This window comes from Leopardus geoffroyi, chromosome E2 (assembly GCF_018350155.1).
Source record: "Leopardus geoffroyi isolate Oge1 chromosome E2, O.geoffroyi_Oge1_pat1.0, whole genome shotgun sequence".
Taxonomy (NCBI): domain Eukaryota; kingdom Metazoa; phylum Chordata; class Mammalia; order Carnivora; family Felidae; genus Leopardus; species Leopardus geoffroyi.
Window position 1 is genome coordinate 4,151,713 of NC_059335.1, and position 13,277 is coordinate 4,164,989.

The 13,277-nt window shown below is 49.6% G+C and overlaps 1 long non-coding RNA gene across 1 annotated transcript; it reads left to right on the forward strand.

Moving 5' to 3' along the window:
- Positions 1–3,540: 3,540 nt before the first annotated feature.
- On the forward strand, positions 3,541–9,506 carry LOC123578624. Its single transcript, XR_006702440.1, has 3 exons — positions 3,541–3,797; positions 5,210–5,359; positions 7,885–9,506. It is a non-coding gene; the product is annotated as an uncharacterized LOC123578624 (long non-coding RNA).
- The last annotated feature ends 3,771 nt before the right edge of the window (positions 9,507–13,277 follow it).

Genomic DNA, 13,277 nt, shown 5'->3' on the forward strand with positions numbered 1-13,277 from the left:
GGCCATGGTCGCCGGCTGGGGGGGGGGGGCGGGGAGCAGATACGGGATTAGTGGAGAGGCACGGTACCTCCCCCACCGCCGCCCCCACCCCACAGAGCACCCCCCACTATTTCCCGGGGGCCGGAGAAACTCCTTCCACCGTGGTTCCCACTGCCTCCCTTTTCTCTGAAAAAAGTCTCCCTCCTCCCGGGGCAGTCTTCCCACTTAATCCCACTGGGAGAAGTCGCCCCCACCCCCACCACAGTTCCTGCCACTGTACATCCTCCCGGGCTCTCCCGCTCCAACCCCCACCCCCCACCCCTCCCCCGTCCTCACCTTCCCCAGAGGCCAAGCCACCCCGCACTTTAGCCCCTGGGCTCCCCCCTCCAGAGGAACCCCTCTCCCCTCTCTCCCTCATGTCCTACAAGACCCACATCACCATCCTTGTCTCATGCAGTGCTGCCCGGCTCCCCAAGTCCCCTGAAAGTTTCACCTCCTCACCTACTACGTCCTCTACTCAAGAAAAATAAACCTCTCCATCTCTCAGCTAAAAAAAAAAAAAAAACAAAAAGCAAAAACCCAACCTCTTCCCAACTAATCCTCGCTGTTTGCACAACTGAGAACCACAGGATGACCACCACTGTCACCCTCGCCCCCCGCAGTCTCTCCTGCATGGGAACCCGCTTCCCCACTCAGACCCCTGCGTCTCTGGACCAAGCTTCTCAACCCCAATCCCTCAGTCGCACCTGGAAATCACCAAAGGATCTTAGACACCAGGATACCGGTGCCCCACCTGAACCCCACCTGAGCAATCCCCATTTCATTGGTCTGGGGTGTGGCCCTGAGCATCTAGGTTTTTAAAAGTTCCCCGGGGGGGATTCTCGTGGGCAGTCAACAACTCGCACCGGACCCGTCTGGTTTAGAAGAATGCCCCCAGCTGCATCACATCCACTCCACAGCCCCCACGGTCTCCCTTGGACCATCTCCCATCCCCTACGTGTCTTGATCTCCAGGAACAACCCCCCCCCCCCAACACACACACACACACACACACACACACACACACACACTCCTTTTGCTTAAAGAAGTCTTTGAGTCTGGCCCCTACTGTCTCTACAACTTAGGCAAACTCATCAGTGCCATCACTTTCTCCTCCTCCATTAAGAAAAATTTCCTCCATGGGCTCCACGGAGGAGTACTCACAGGAATCCTCCCCCCAGACCCCCAGTCCCTCTCCGTTCAGGAATGGCTCAATGTTTGGCCTGAGCTCCCACTGCTGTCCAGGGAGCTCCCCGCCCCCTCTGCCCAGCTTCTCCCCCCACCCCACTCCTCTGCCCCTTCCACAATCTCCCACTGCCTGAAAACCCCCTGACTATACCCCTTGCTGCCGGTTATCTTTATCACACCGATGAACCCCCCCCAACTCTACATCTCCCCAATTCACTTGGACCTCCTACTCTCCTCAACTTACAGGAACCTCTTCCCCCTTCCCTGACTTCTCTCACATCATCAAGAATCCCCTTCCTCCACCAACATCTCATCTACTCAGGAAAATTCCCTAGATGAGTCCTCACCAACTTCCCTTCTTGGGACACCCCCCCCCCCACACACACACCCTTTCACCTGTGCAGGGACATGTTGTATAGATAGCTTTACTTTCTTCCAAATTTACATGGACCCCCCCCCCCACATAGTCAGTACCCCTTAGAAAAATTTCATCCACGAGGCTACAACTCTCTTTTAGTTACACATAACTGTCCACTCTACAACCCCCATGTCTGTTCATTCCCCCCCAGGCACAGCATGCCCACCACCACATCCCCAGCCCTCCCTTCCAGGCAAGCGACCCTAACCCCCTTCCACCACTCACTGTTTCCTAGACTTCTTCCCCAAACCCCCAGTTACAGTTAAGAGCCTGGGAGCCAACAGGAGAAAACAGAAGAAACCCTGGGTCCTAGCATCAGGGTGACCTTGGCCTTTTCCACCCCCATCAGCTGGCCCCGCCTGGGTCTGCTCTTAGGAGGGGCTACTGAAAAAGGTTGTCTATGGGGGGTGTCTCCATGGCAACTGGGCCTAGTGCCCCACACGAGTGTTCCCTCCCCCACCTCCACTCAGCTGCCCACACGAAGCCCCTACCGTCCCCTTCATCAGCCCACTGGACACTCATGGCCCCCAGCCCCTGTCCTTGGTTCTGGCCCCTTCCTCCTTCCTCTCCAGACGGATGCTGAGTTTCCTCTTCTTATCTACTGGCTCCTTCTCCCCCATCTGTGCCCCTCACCACCAGCACCACCACCTCAACTGTCCTAGCAAATCTCTGCTTCCCCCCCCCCGGAGTGATCCCATGACCCCGAAGTGTACCCCTCCCCCAGCTGGGCCCCCCACAACCCAGGATCAGCAGGGGATGGAAACGGGGTAAGTGAGGGAAATTCTCCCATCAAAAAAAGATTTGAAGATCTTTTCATTCTGTCGATTTGAGGGGCAATCTGTTTGGTTTTAGGGACTCTTCCTTTAGTCCATCTGTCAGCGGCAGCAAAGGAGGAGGGAGCAGGGGACCCCCAATTCCAAAGCTTCCGGATATGACAGGGGTCACCAGCCCTTCTCCCTCTGAAGGGGCTGGCTCCTTCCTCCAGAATTAGGGGGGTCACAGAACCTTCCTTGTACATCCACCCACCTCCGATTAATAAAAAGATCTGTCTCACCTCTGTTAACGATAGGTCAACTCTCCGATGCACTGGGGAGGGGGACGATGAGCCCCCCTGCCTGCACCCCCCCCCAGAAAAACCCTGGGGGCTCCCAGTTCTCACTGCTCCCCCTCCCCCAGCAGCGAGGGACCCAGGCGTCCGACCTGGTTGGGGGGTGTTGAGGTGGGAGGGGAGGCTGAGGGGCCGCTCTTAGCTCGGGCCCCAAGGGAGTGGGGGTCAGGATGAAAAAAAAAAAAAAAGGTGAGGAGACAATTTGGTTCCCGTGTCGCTGGGTAAAGTGCGGAGCTGGAGGACGAGAGAGGGAGGGAGGAGGGAGGGAGGGGGAGGGGAGCCGCTGGGGATGGGGGAGCCACAGAGAGGAGGTGGGGGGAGGGAAACGATTGGGGGGCAGGGTCTGGGTGGCAGAAGGAAGCTGAGGGAAAAGAGAGAGAGAGAGACCCAGAGAGGGAGGGAGAGAGACACAGAGAGACAAGGAGAAGCGGAAAGAGAGAAACCCAGAGACTGTGAAACAGAAATGGGGGAGGGAGAAATTTGGGGGAGGCAGCGGCTGGTAGCAGAAGGAAGTTGGAGAGAGAGACACACACAGAGAAATATACAGAGAGAGAAGGGGACAGAGATAGAGACACAAAGAGAGAAACCAAGAGACTGGGGGACAGATGGGGGATGGGGTCAGGGAGAGGATGGGGGGGGGTCAGGATGGGATGACAGAAGGAAAGAAGAGACAGGGACAGAGTCATCCAGAGAGGGGGAGGAGAGACAGATGGGGAGAGACAGACAGAGACTGAGGATGGGGGAGAGAACGAAACAGAGAAAGGCAGAGAGAAATTGGGGGGTGGGGGCAAGGTCTTAATAGAGAGAAGGATGATTTAGAGAGAGAAAAATGGAGAGAGCGAGCGGACGAGAGAGTGAATCATAAAAGAAATTTAGGGGAGAAGGTTCTGAGTGCCAGAAGACGCCTGGACACAGAAAAGCCGGTGCAGAAGGAAAGAGAGAGACAGGTGGAGAGAGCCTGCCTGGGAGAGACCCCGGGAACGAGAGACAGAGGGAGACTGAGGAGGCATCAGAAGGAAGCTGGAGGAAAACAGGAGAGGGGCCAGGCTCCGATGGATGAAGGAGGTCAGAGATCCAGGACACCCGTGCCCCCTCCCCCACCGCATCCCCAGCCCCCATCCCTGCCCCCATCCCCATTCCAAAGCCACCACCCCACCCCCACTAGCCTCCTTCTCTCCACAGCATCGCTTTTCGCCGCCACCGCCTCTTCCTGTCGCCATAGCAACAGGATCCAGGCGCCCAGCCAAGGCTAGCAGCGGCGCCGGAAATGAGGGGAGGGCCTTTCCAAAAGGACCCCAGGAGCTGTCCCCTTTCCCCAAATCCAAGGGAAAGCTCAACTTCCCGGGCCTCCTCCCCCCCCACACACAACTGCCAAGGGCAAAGAGCCCCTGAAAATAAAATTCTATTCGATTCAATTTACCAGGATAGCAAGCCCTTTGAGTTTCACCAATATATATATATTTTTAATTTTCATTTCACCCCCTACCTGCCCCTAGCTCAAAGAGTTAGATTCCCACCCCACCCCCCAGACGGGGACTGGCATGAGGGGGGAAACAGAGTATGAGAAGCTCGGGTGGAAATATGCCTCAAAGAAATCTGCCTGGGGTTGGGTGGGACAGCTTTGCAAGTTTTAAGAATAATGATGGTTGGAGTTACAGAACTAGCCAGTAGCCAGGGGGTGGGAAAATCTGAGGTGAGAGTCAGAAAGTTTGGTTTTGGACTCAAATCTCAGAGATGGCCGTAGCCACCCTGTGACCTTGGGCAAAACATTTCCTCCTTTCCAGACTCGGTGATTATGGGAACAAAACCCCCCTCCAATTAATTGAGAACATCGGTGAGACAAGGTCTTGCGCACTGCTCTACACTAGCAGTTTGTTCCGGGCTGTGACCTCAGGCAAATGCTATCCAAAACCAAAAGCTGGCCATGACCACAGACTTGGGCTAGGCAGTTTGCAAGCTTCCTTGTCTCCCGGAATTCTTACAGTATCCTTGCAATGTGGACGCTGACATTCCCATATTACAGATGAGCAAACTGAGGCTCGGAGATGTATCGTGATTTGCCCAAACCACTCACGGAATAAAAGGCAGAGTTGGAGATGAAGCAGTTTCTTTGTGGGGGTTGACAGGGGTGGTCAGCAGTGGGTGAACTTCAGAGCCACTTAACATGCCGTTTTGGGGGAACAGGTCCTCCCTTTTGGGGACTGGTGGAGACAGAGAAAACCTGTGTTCCCCACTCATCCAATCCGCTCCCCCAGAAGAGCCAGAGCCTTCTGTACACAGCATCTCACATTTCCAATGGAGTTTCCAGAGGTCAGATTACTTAATTCTCACCATGCCCCCCCCCCAGGGGAGGGGGGTAGTTTAGAGAGGCATTCTGACACCCCTGGTTTAGAAGCAAGGAAGCACCAGCCTCAAGGGAAGGGGCCTGGAATTCATTCATTCGAGAATTATTTGTCCCTCTTCTGCTCTTTTGCCAGGGAGAGGGACGCAGCTGTGCACAATAACGGTAACCGACATAAATTGAACGCTAAATATTACGGACTCAAAGTCGTTTGCAGGCATCGACTTGGTCCTCCAGCTTCTGCGGTTAGCCCCCATTTTCAAGATGTGTAAACTGAGACAGAGAGGTAAGCACATCAGGAAGGTAGGAAGTGCGGTGGCAATGAGAGCCAGGGCTTCAGATCCCAGAGCCTGCGCTGTTTTCTCTGCTAAAAATAAACAACAAAAAACAGAAACCTTCCAAGGGTGAACACAACGATGAGGGTAATAAAACAAACCAGGGTTTCTAAACCTAGAACCAGTGATGCTAGCTGGGTATTTCTCGGGGGGGTGGGGGGGTGGCATCCCAGGCCACTTCAGAATGTCCACCAGCATCCATCCACAGACTCTACCCACCAGATGCCAGGAGCAAGGGGTATAATAAAAAGAACTCAGGGGTGCCCGGAGGGTGGCTCAGTCGGTCTTAATTTCAGCTCAGGTCATGAACTCAGAGTTCCTGAGCTCCAGCCCTGCATGGGGCTAGGTGCTAACAGTGAGGACCCTGCCTGGGTTTCTCCTTCTCTCCCTCCCTCTCTGCCCCTCCCCTACTCGCCCATCTCCCTCCCTCTCTCTCTCTCAAAATAAATAAATAAACTTAAAAAAAAAAAAAAAGAATTTAGTCTGTCCCACCTCAAATCTTGTTCCTTATTGGAAAAGCCTTTGCATGTTTTTAGCTGTTTCTTCTCTTACTTCCTAAATAAGGAAGTAAATAATAATTATCTTCTGAATGTGTCAGCATTATACATTCTAGATTCCTTTTCTCTGATAGATAAGGATTTAACTCATGTAGACCTCACTTTTCCCTTCCTTCCTCCCCATATAAATATTTTTAGTTCTTCTACTGGTTAATTTTGAGGCAGTAAGTGATAGACTTTATTTACATCATGATTTCTTGCCTCAGAGACCATATATCTGGTTTCTTGTCAGCAGCTTTATTGAGATAGAATCCACATACCATACAATTCACCCAAGAAAAGTGTATATAACTCAATGGCTTTTCGTGTCATCATAGAATAGGGCAACCATCAAGTTTAGATCCATTGCAGAGCATCCTTCTTAGCCCAAGGAGTAACCTTGACTTGGTCATCATCCCCATCGCCCAGCCCCCCACACCCTATCCTAGCCCTAGGCAATCACTAAGCTACTTTCTGGCTGTATAGGTTGGCCTGGTCTGAACATTTCATATCAATGGAATCACACAATATTTGTTTATTTGTGTCTGACTTTTTACTTAGCACAATGTTTCCAAGGTTCACCCATGCTGTAACATATATCAGTGCTTCATTTCCTTTTCTTGATGAATATTATTCCATTGTATGGATACATTATGTTTTACTTATCCATCAGGCATTTGGGTCGTCTCCCATTTTGGCCGTTGTACACATACTGCCGTGAACATTTGTGTGTGAGTTTTTCCATGGACATATGTGTTCACATCTCTTGGGCATGTACCTAGGGGTGGAATTCTGCCTCCTCTGTTTACTTGTCCTCTGGAGAAATGAGATATCACCTCTGGACTTTGTGTTGTAAGATACAAATGTTAGACCCAGTGGTCAACCCTTCTGTCCATGGAAGGAGCCCTCAGAAGGAGTGTCACTGAAGGTGCAGGGTTTTTTTTTTTTATTTGTTTGTTTTTGAATTTCTTTTTATTTTCTATTAATTAGTTTGTTTATTTATTTATTTATTTATTTTGATAGACCCAGTGACCAACTTTTCTGTTCATGGAAGGACCCCTCAGAAGGAGTGTCACAGAAGGTGCAGGGGATTTTTTTGTTTGTTTTTAAATTTCTTTTTATTTTCTATTAATTAGTTTGTTTGTTTATTTTGATAGACCCAGTGACCAACCCTTCTGTTCATGGAAGGACCCCTCAGAAAGAGTGTCACAGAAAGTGCAGGGTTTTTTGTTTTTTAATTTCTTATTTTATTTTTTTAATGTTTATTTATTTTTAAGAGAGAAAGAGAGAGGGAGCGTGAGCTGGGGAGGAACAGAGAGAAAGGAAGGTATAGAATCCAATCAGAAGCAGGCTCCAGGCTCTGAGCTGTCAGCACAGAGCCTGACAAGGGGCTCGAACTCACGAGCTGTGAGATCATGACCTGAGCTGAAGTCCGATGCTTAACCGACTGAGCCACCCAGGGGCCCCCGGAAGGTGCAGGTTATGGCCTCTTTCAGATCTCATTTCTAAATTTGCTTATAAAGTCGTGTCACATTATCCTAGGTTTCCCGTAGGTTTAACCTAGAGACCTGTAGGCTGTCGACTCAGAGATAAGTCTGCTAAGCCCCTAGCTTGAGAAGGTCCTCCTCCCTTACTTCCCTTGATCCCATGTGGTTGGTAGAACTCCAAAATGACCCCTAAGAAGATCCTAAGATTCCTGCCCACCCCCCCACCCCCAGCGGTATACACCCTGTAGGATCCCCTCCCTCTGAGTCTGGGCAAGACTTGTGAGTAAGGTGGGGTGTCATTCCCGTGATTGGGTAACATTACATGGCAAGGTGAAGGGATTTTGCCCATGTAATTAAGGTCCGCAAATCAACTGACTTGTAGGTAATCAAAAGGGAGGTTATCCTGGGTGGGCCTAACCTAATCAGGAGATCTCTTTTCAAATGGTCGAGAAGTCAGAGAGATTCAGAGCAAGGGATTCTCCTGCTGTCCTGCAGGAGCAAACCCAAACCACCCTGCTCCAGAGAGGGCCATCTGAGGATGGCATCTGCTACCAAGAGGCACAGAAACGTCAGTCGTGTGACCACAAGGAAATGCTTCCTATCTCCCGAGGGAGCTTGGGAGTGGGTCTCTCCCTAACTGAACTGCCAGATGAGGACAGGGCCAGTTGGCATCCTGACTGCAGCCTTGGGAGACCCTGAGCAGAAGACCTCCCTGCACTGTGCCAGGTTCCTGAGCCGTGGAAAGTGTCAGATAAGAAATAGATGCTGCTTTAAGCCGCAGCCTTTGTGTTTTTTGTTACGCGGCAACGGGTAACTGACTCTGTAAAGCAGGCTGCACTGTGAAGGTCGCTATGGATGCTCAGCCAGTGTTGCGTTAATGCCCCCTCTCCAAAACTCCCTGGCCATCACTCCCAACAACCAGCCAGTCCCCGTGTGCAGGGCCCTCTCCTCCCTGGATTCCAGCCTTGTCTTATGCCATCGTCACAACTGCCTCCCACAAACAGAGTGGATTCCCCTACTCTGCCCAGCTCCTTAGCACTTTGGAGGTTCCTGAGCGTGGCTCCCCGGCCTGGAATCTCCTTCCATCTCCTTCCACCTACTGGAATCTTCTTCCATCTCCAACATGAAGGTTCAACTGAAATGCTTCTTCCTCCAGGAAGCCTTCCCTGACTTCCCAAGGCTGCATCAGAGGAGACAGCTGTACCTCGCCCTGTAGTGCCCCCCATTAAAGCACAGTCACTCTGCATTGTGATTGGCTTGTCGGTCTGTCCCCCACCCTCCAGTAGAGCCAGGGACTGTTCAAGACAGGCACGGGGCTGGTTCACTTCCATATCCCCAGTGCCCAGTTTGGTTTTGGTAGACCGGAAGTCTCAGTCTGCAGGTGCTGAATGGATGGACAGACAGATGGATGGAGGAAGGAGCAAAAGACTCCGGGAACGAGTGGATACATATTCTAGAGTCCTCCGGCAGCCAATTACAACCTCCCATCCCTGTCCGACCCCTCTCCCCGCCTCATATCCTGAGTGAGCGTTCTCCCAGGTGCTTGAGCATATCTGGTCAACAACAGCTGGGGCCTTTGTGTTTTCTCAAGAGGAACAGAGTGGTGGTGGCATGTTTTCCCGCTGTACCAGGAAGAGAAGATCAGCGTTTCTCAAACGTCCTCATTCAGGGTGAAGTGGAAATATTCCAGTGCTGAGGAATCAGGTGGCCTGAGTTCCAATCCTTGCTTTTCCTTGCCTCCCTGAGGGACCCCGAATCAAATACTGTGCTCTGGGCACTTTATCTGCTTGTCTGTAAAGGTGGGGAGGGGATGAGGGAAGTGATCTCATGGCAGATGGGAGGTCCTGGGACCATGATTCAAAATCACACATCCTGGGAATTCTGGCAGGGTTTTTAGGGTGTCTGTGAAGCTCTGGAAATTGCTGATGAAATTGTGTGAATGTGGGTGCTCTTTTCTGGGGGTCCTCAGCGTTTCTCCGGTTCCCAAAGGGACCTTGAGTCCCCTACAAGAGTCACTGCCTATTGACAGATTTAGCAAAATCTCACTTGTGTCAATAAAAATTGTGAAAAAGCAAGGCAGAGTATATGAATGCATGGATATTGTCTAAAGCCAGTTTCCTCGACCTGAGCACTAGTCCCATCTTGGACCAGGTCATTCTTTGTGCTGGCCATCATTCTGTGCACTAGAGGGTGGGCGTCCAGCAACATCCCTGGCCTCCACCCACCCCATGGGAGGCCAACAGCACCCCCCCCCCCAAGGATGACATCCACAAATGCATGCAGACATTGCCTGATGTCCCCCCTACCCCCCCCCCTCCGGGGGCATCATCACCCAGGTGGAGGGCTGCCTACTGGACAAAAGGAAACTGGTAACAATCAATCCCTCTGGGAAGTGAAGCTGAGGTTGAGATCAGTAAAAAGATGAAAGGTACTTTTTTTCTTTCTATCCTTCTCTGCTGCTTAAATTTGAAATTCATGACTAGGTATTACATTTATAATAAAAATGAGTTTATTGCTAAAATGAGTTATCTCCATTCAAGGGACACACACAGCCACTGAAAAAAATGACGTGAATCTCTACATCTGACAGGCTGTTTGCCTCCATGACATACAGCCACAATGCTTAACGTGTTTAGTCTCAGGACCCCTCTATATGCTTAAAAATTGGGGGGGGGGGGCTCAGTTAGTTAAGCGTCTGACTCTGGATTTCAGGATTTCTGGATTCAGGATTTCTGACTCATGATTTCAGGATTCGTGAGTTTGAACCCAGCATCAGGTTCCGTGCTGCAGCTCAAATCCTGGAGCCTGCTTCGTATTCTATGTCTTCCTCTCTGTCTGCCCCTCTCCTACTCTCTCTCTCTCTCTCACTCTCAAAAATAAATACATATTTTTAAAAAACACTTTTTTTTTTTTTTAATTGCAGGGGACCTGGGGCACCTGGGTGGCTCAGTCGGTTAAGCATCTGACTCTGGACTTTTTGACTCAAGTCATGATCTCATGGTTCGTGAGTTTCACAGCACAGAGCCTGCTTGGGATTCTCTCTGTCTCCCTCTCTCTCTCTGCCCCTCCCCTGCTCTCTCTCTCTCTCAAAATAAATACATATACTTTTTAAAAAAATTGCAGGCACCCCAGAAGTGTTTGGTTATGTGTGTTATGTCTATCGATACATTACGTATTCAAAATCCAAACAGAGGAGATGTAAAAATCTGTATTGATATCAGCAAAATAATAGTAAACTCATTGCATGCTTACATAGACAACTTATTTTAGTGAAAATAACTGTATTTTCCCAAGCAAAAAATATATAATGGTGTTGGCTTATATAAATACATATTTATAAATGTATATAAATGTTTTAATTTATTTTTGAGACAGTGAGAGAATGGGGGAGGGGCAGAAGAGAAGGGGACAGAGGATCTGAAGCAGGGTCCGTGCTGACAGCAGAGAGCCTGATGCGATGCGGGGCTCCAACTCACAGACCGAGAGATCATGAGCTCAGCCAAAGTTGGAGCCTTCGCTGACGGAACCACCCGGGCACCTGGCTTATATTTTCGAAAATCTGGTGCACCTGGGTGGCTCAGTCGGTTAAGCGTCCGGCTTCGGCTCAGGTCATGATTTCAGGGTTCGTGAGTTTGAGCCCCACGTCAGGCTCTGCACTGACAGCATGGAGCCTACTTGGGATTCTCTCTCTCCCTCTCCCTCTGCCCCTCCCCTGCTTGTGCTCTCTCTGTCTCTCTCTCTCAAAAATAAATTAAAAAAAGAAACATTTAAAAACAAACAAAAAGGATAAGTAAATAGATGGAATTATGTGGTTCCAGCATAGTCAGTTATACAGCTTAGTGGTTAAGCTAAGAGTCTCCCAGGATTCAAACCTTAGCTCGATCACTTACTAGCTGTGTGACCAGGAGAAGGTTAATTTATCTCTCGGTGCCTCCAGGATCTCATTTATAAAATGGGGATGAAAATAAAAGGCAGCAACTTCCTTGGGTTATTGAATGTAAAGTGGTTGGCATGTAGAAAACACTCAATAAATTATGCAATTAATTTATGCAAACTATCCTCATTAAGCATCCTTGAAAAACAATAAGGTAGAGTTACATAACTGATACTGATTCTCCACAATACTTTGCCACGTGCAATCGGAAGGTGCAGAACTATGTGTATAAAATGATAAATGCTGTGTCAAATAAATATATATGGGCTCCATACCTGGGCGGATTGAAACACGTGTAAATACCTCCATATGCCTATAGTGATGTTGAAATTATACATGGTAAGAAGATAATTCAGGGCAAGGGGGACTTCTGGAGTTCAAGAAGTCAGAAGTAGGACTGACTTTTCACACCATGTATGTATGTATTTATTTATTTATTTATAATGTTTAGCTATTTTTGAAAGAGAGAGAGAGAGCGTGAGCAGGGGGCGGGCAGAGAGAGAGAGGGAGACACAGACTCTGAAGCAGGCTCCAGGCTCTGAGCTGTCAGCACAGAGCCTGACAAGGGGCTTGAACTCACAAACCGAGAGATCATGACCTGAATCCAAGTCAGACCCTCAGCTGACTGAGCCACCCAAGCACCTCTCACAACATTTTTTTTTAAAGATAAGCAAATCTTTAATCTTTAAGATCCCATTCCATTTTCAAAATGTAAAAAACACAAAACAAAAGAAAATGAAAAGCTAGCTTGGTTCTTTAAAAAAAAAAATTAAAAAGGAAGGTATACATTTAGGAAGCTACGTTGTCAAATTCTGGACAAAATTTGCAAATACCCAGCACTTGCGCTGAAACTACCCTTCCTGTGGGCAAGACAGCACCCATCAATGGGAGATCCTTTCCCACTGAGCAGATATGCAGAATCTTTCTCAACACGGAGCTCCAGCCTGCCACTAGGAATCGATTCGTCTTGACAAAGAAGCTGAAACATCTTTCCACCCCAGCTCTCAAGCATGACCTCCAGAAATTCCTGAAATCATTGGAAATGACTCAGAGTATTTCCCTCAGGGAGTCTGATCCTGCTGAATCTTACTTTCCTGCTAACCTGCCCCTGCCACTCTCCCTGTTCCAGAGGGAGTTGGAGTCCTTGTAGCCCATCCCCCTTCCTTTTTACAGAAAAAAGTAACTGAAGCCCCAGAGTTTAAAAGACTTCTCAAGGTCACAGAATGAGTTTGCATCAAAGTCGTGGTAGTGAAACATAGTGGCTGAGAGAGAGAGAGAGAGAGAGTAGGTTCTGGGATCGGACAGGCCTGGGTGGAAAGTCTTTGCTCCTTACCGGCTGGGTGATCTCAGTTCCCCGAGGGGAGTGCCCAGTGCCGGTTCATCTGCAAAGTGGGGTCGTCTGCAAAGCCTCGTTCCCAGGAGGTTTGGGAGAACCCATGGAAAGCGTGCAGCAGAGTCTGGCACCTAATGGTAGCTTGGTAAGTGTGGTGGTGACGGCCGGAGCTGTCCTGTCTGTACCCAAGAGGCTAAGCCCAGACAAGGCATCAGGTTTTGGAACCAGATGAATCTCCTTTCAGCTTTGTCTCTGCCGGGTTTCCACCTGTGACCCTGGGTGAGTCATTTCACCTCCGTGGCCCTACCTGCAAAATGACTTCAGCAAACTCAACGTGAAGGCTTGGGGAGAAAACTAAATGAAGCAATGAACATAGAAGGAAGGCAAGGAATAGTAACAGTACTCTAAGTGGTCACGGTTAACACCAAGAGTTAATTTTTATTGGTCCTGGTGGGTGTCATTTGCTGTCCTACATGCTTTACACGCACCGAATTATAAAGAGTTGCTGTTAATAACGATGATGAAGCAACTTAAACAGAAACCAATCTAACCTTATTCTGCAGGACGCGAGGCCCCGAC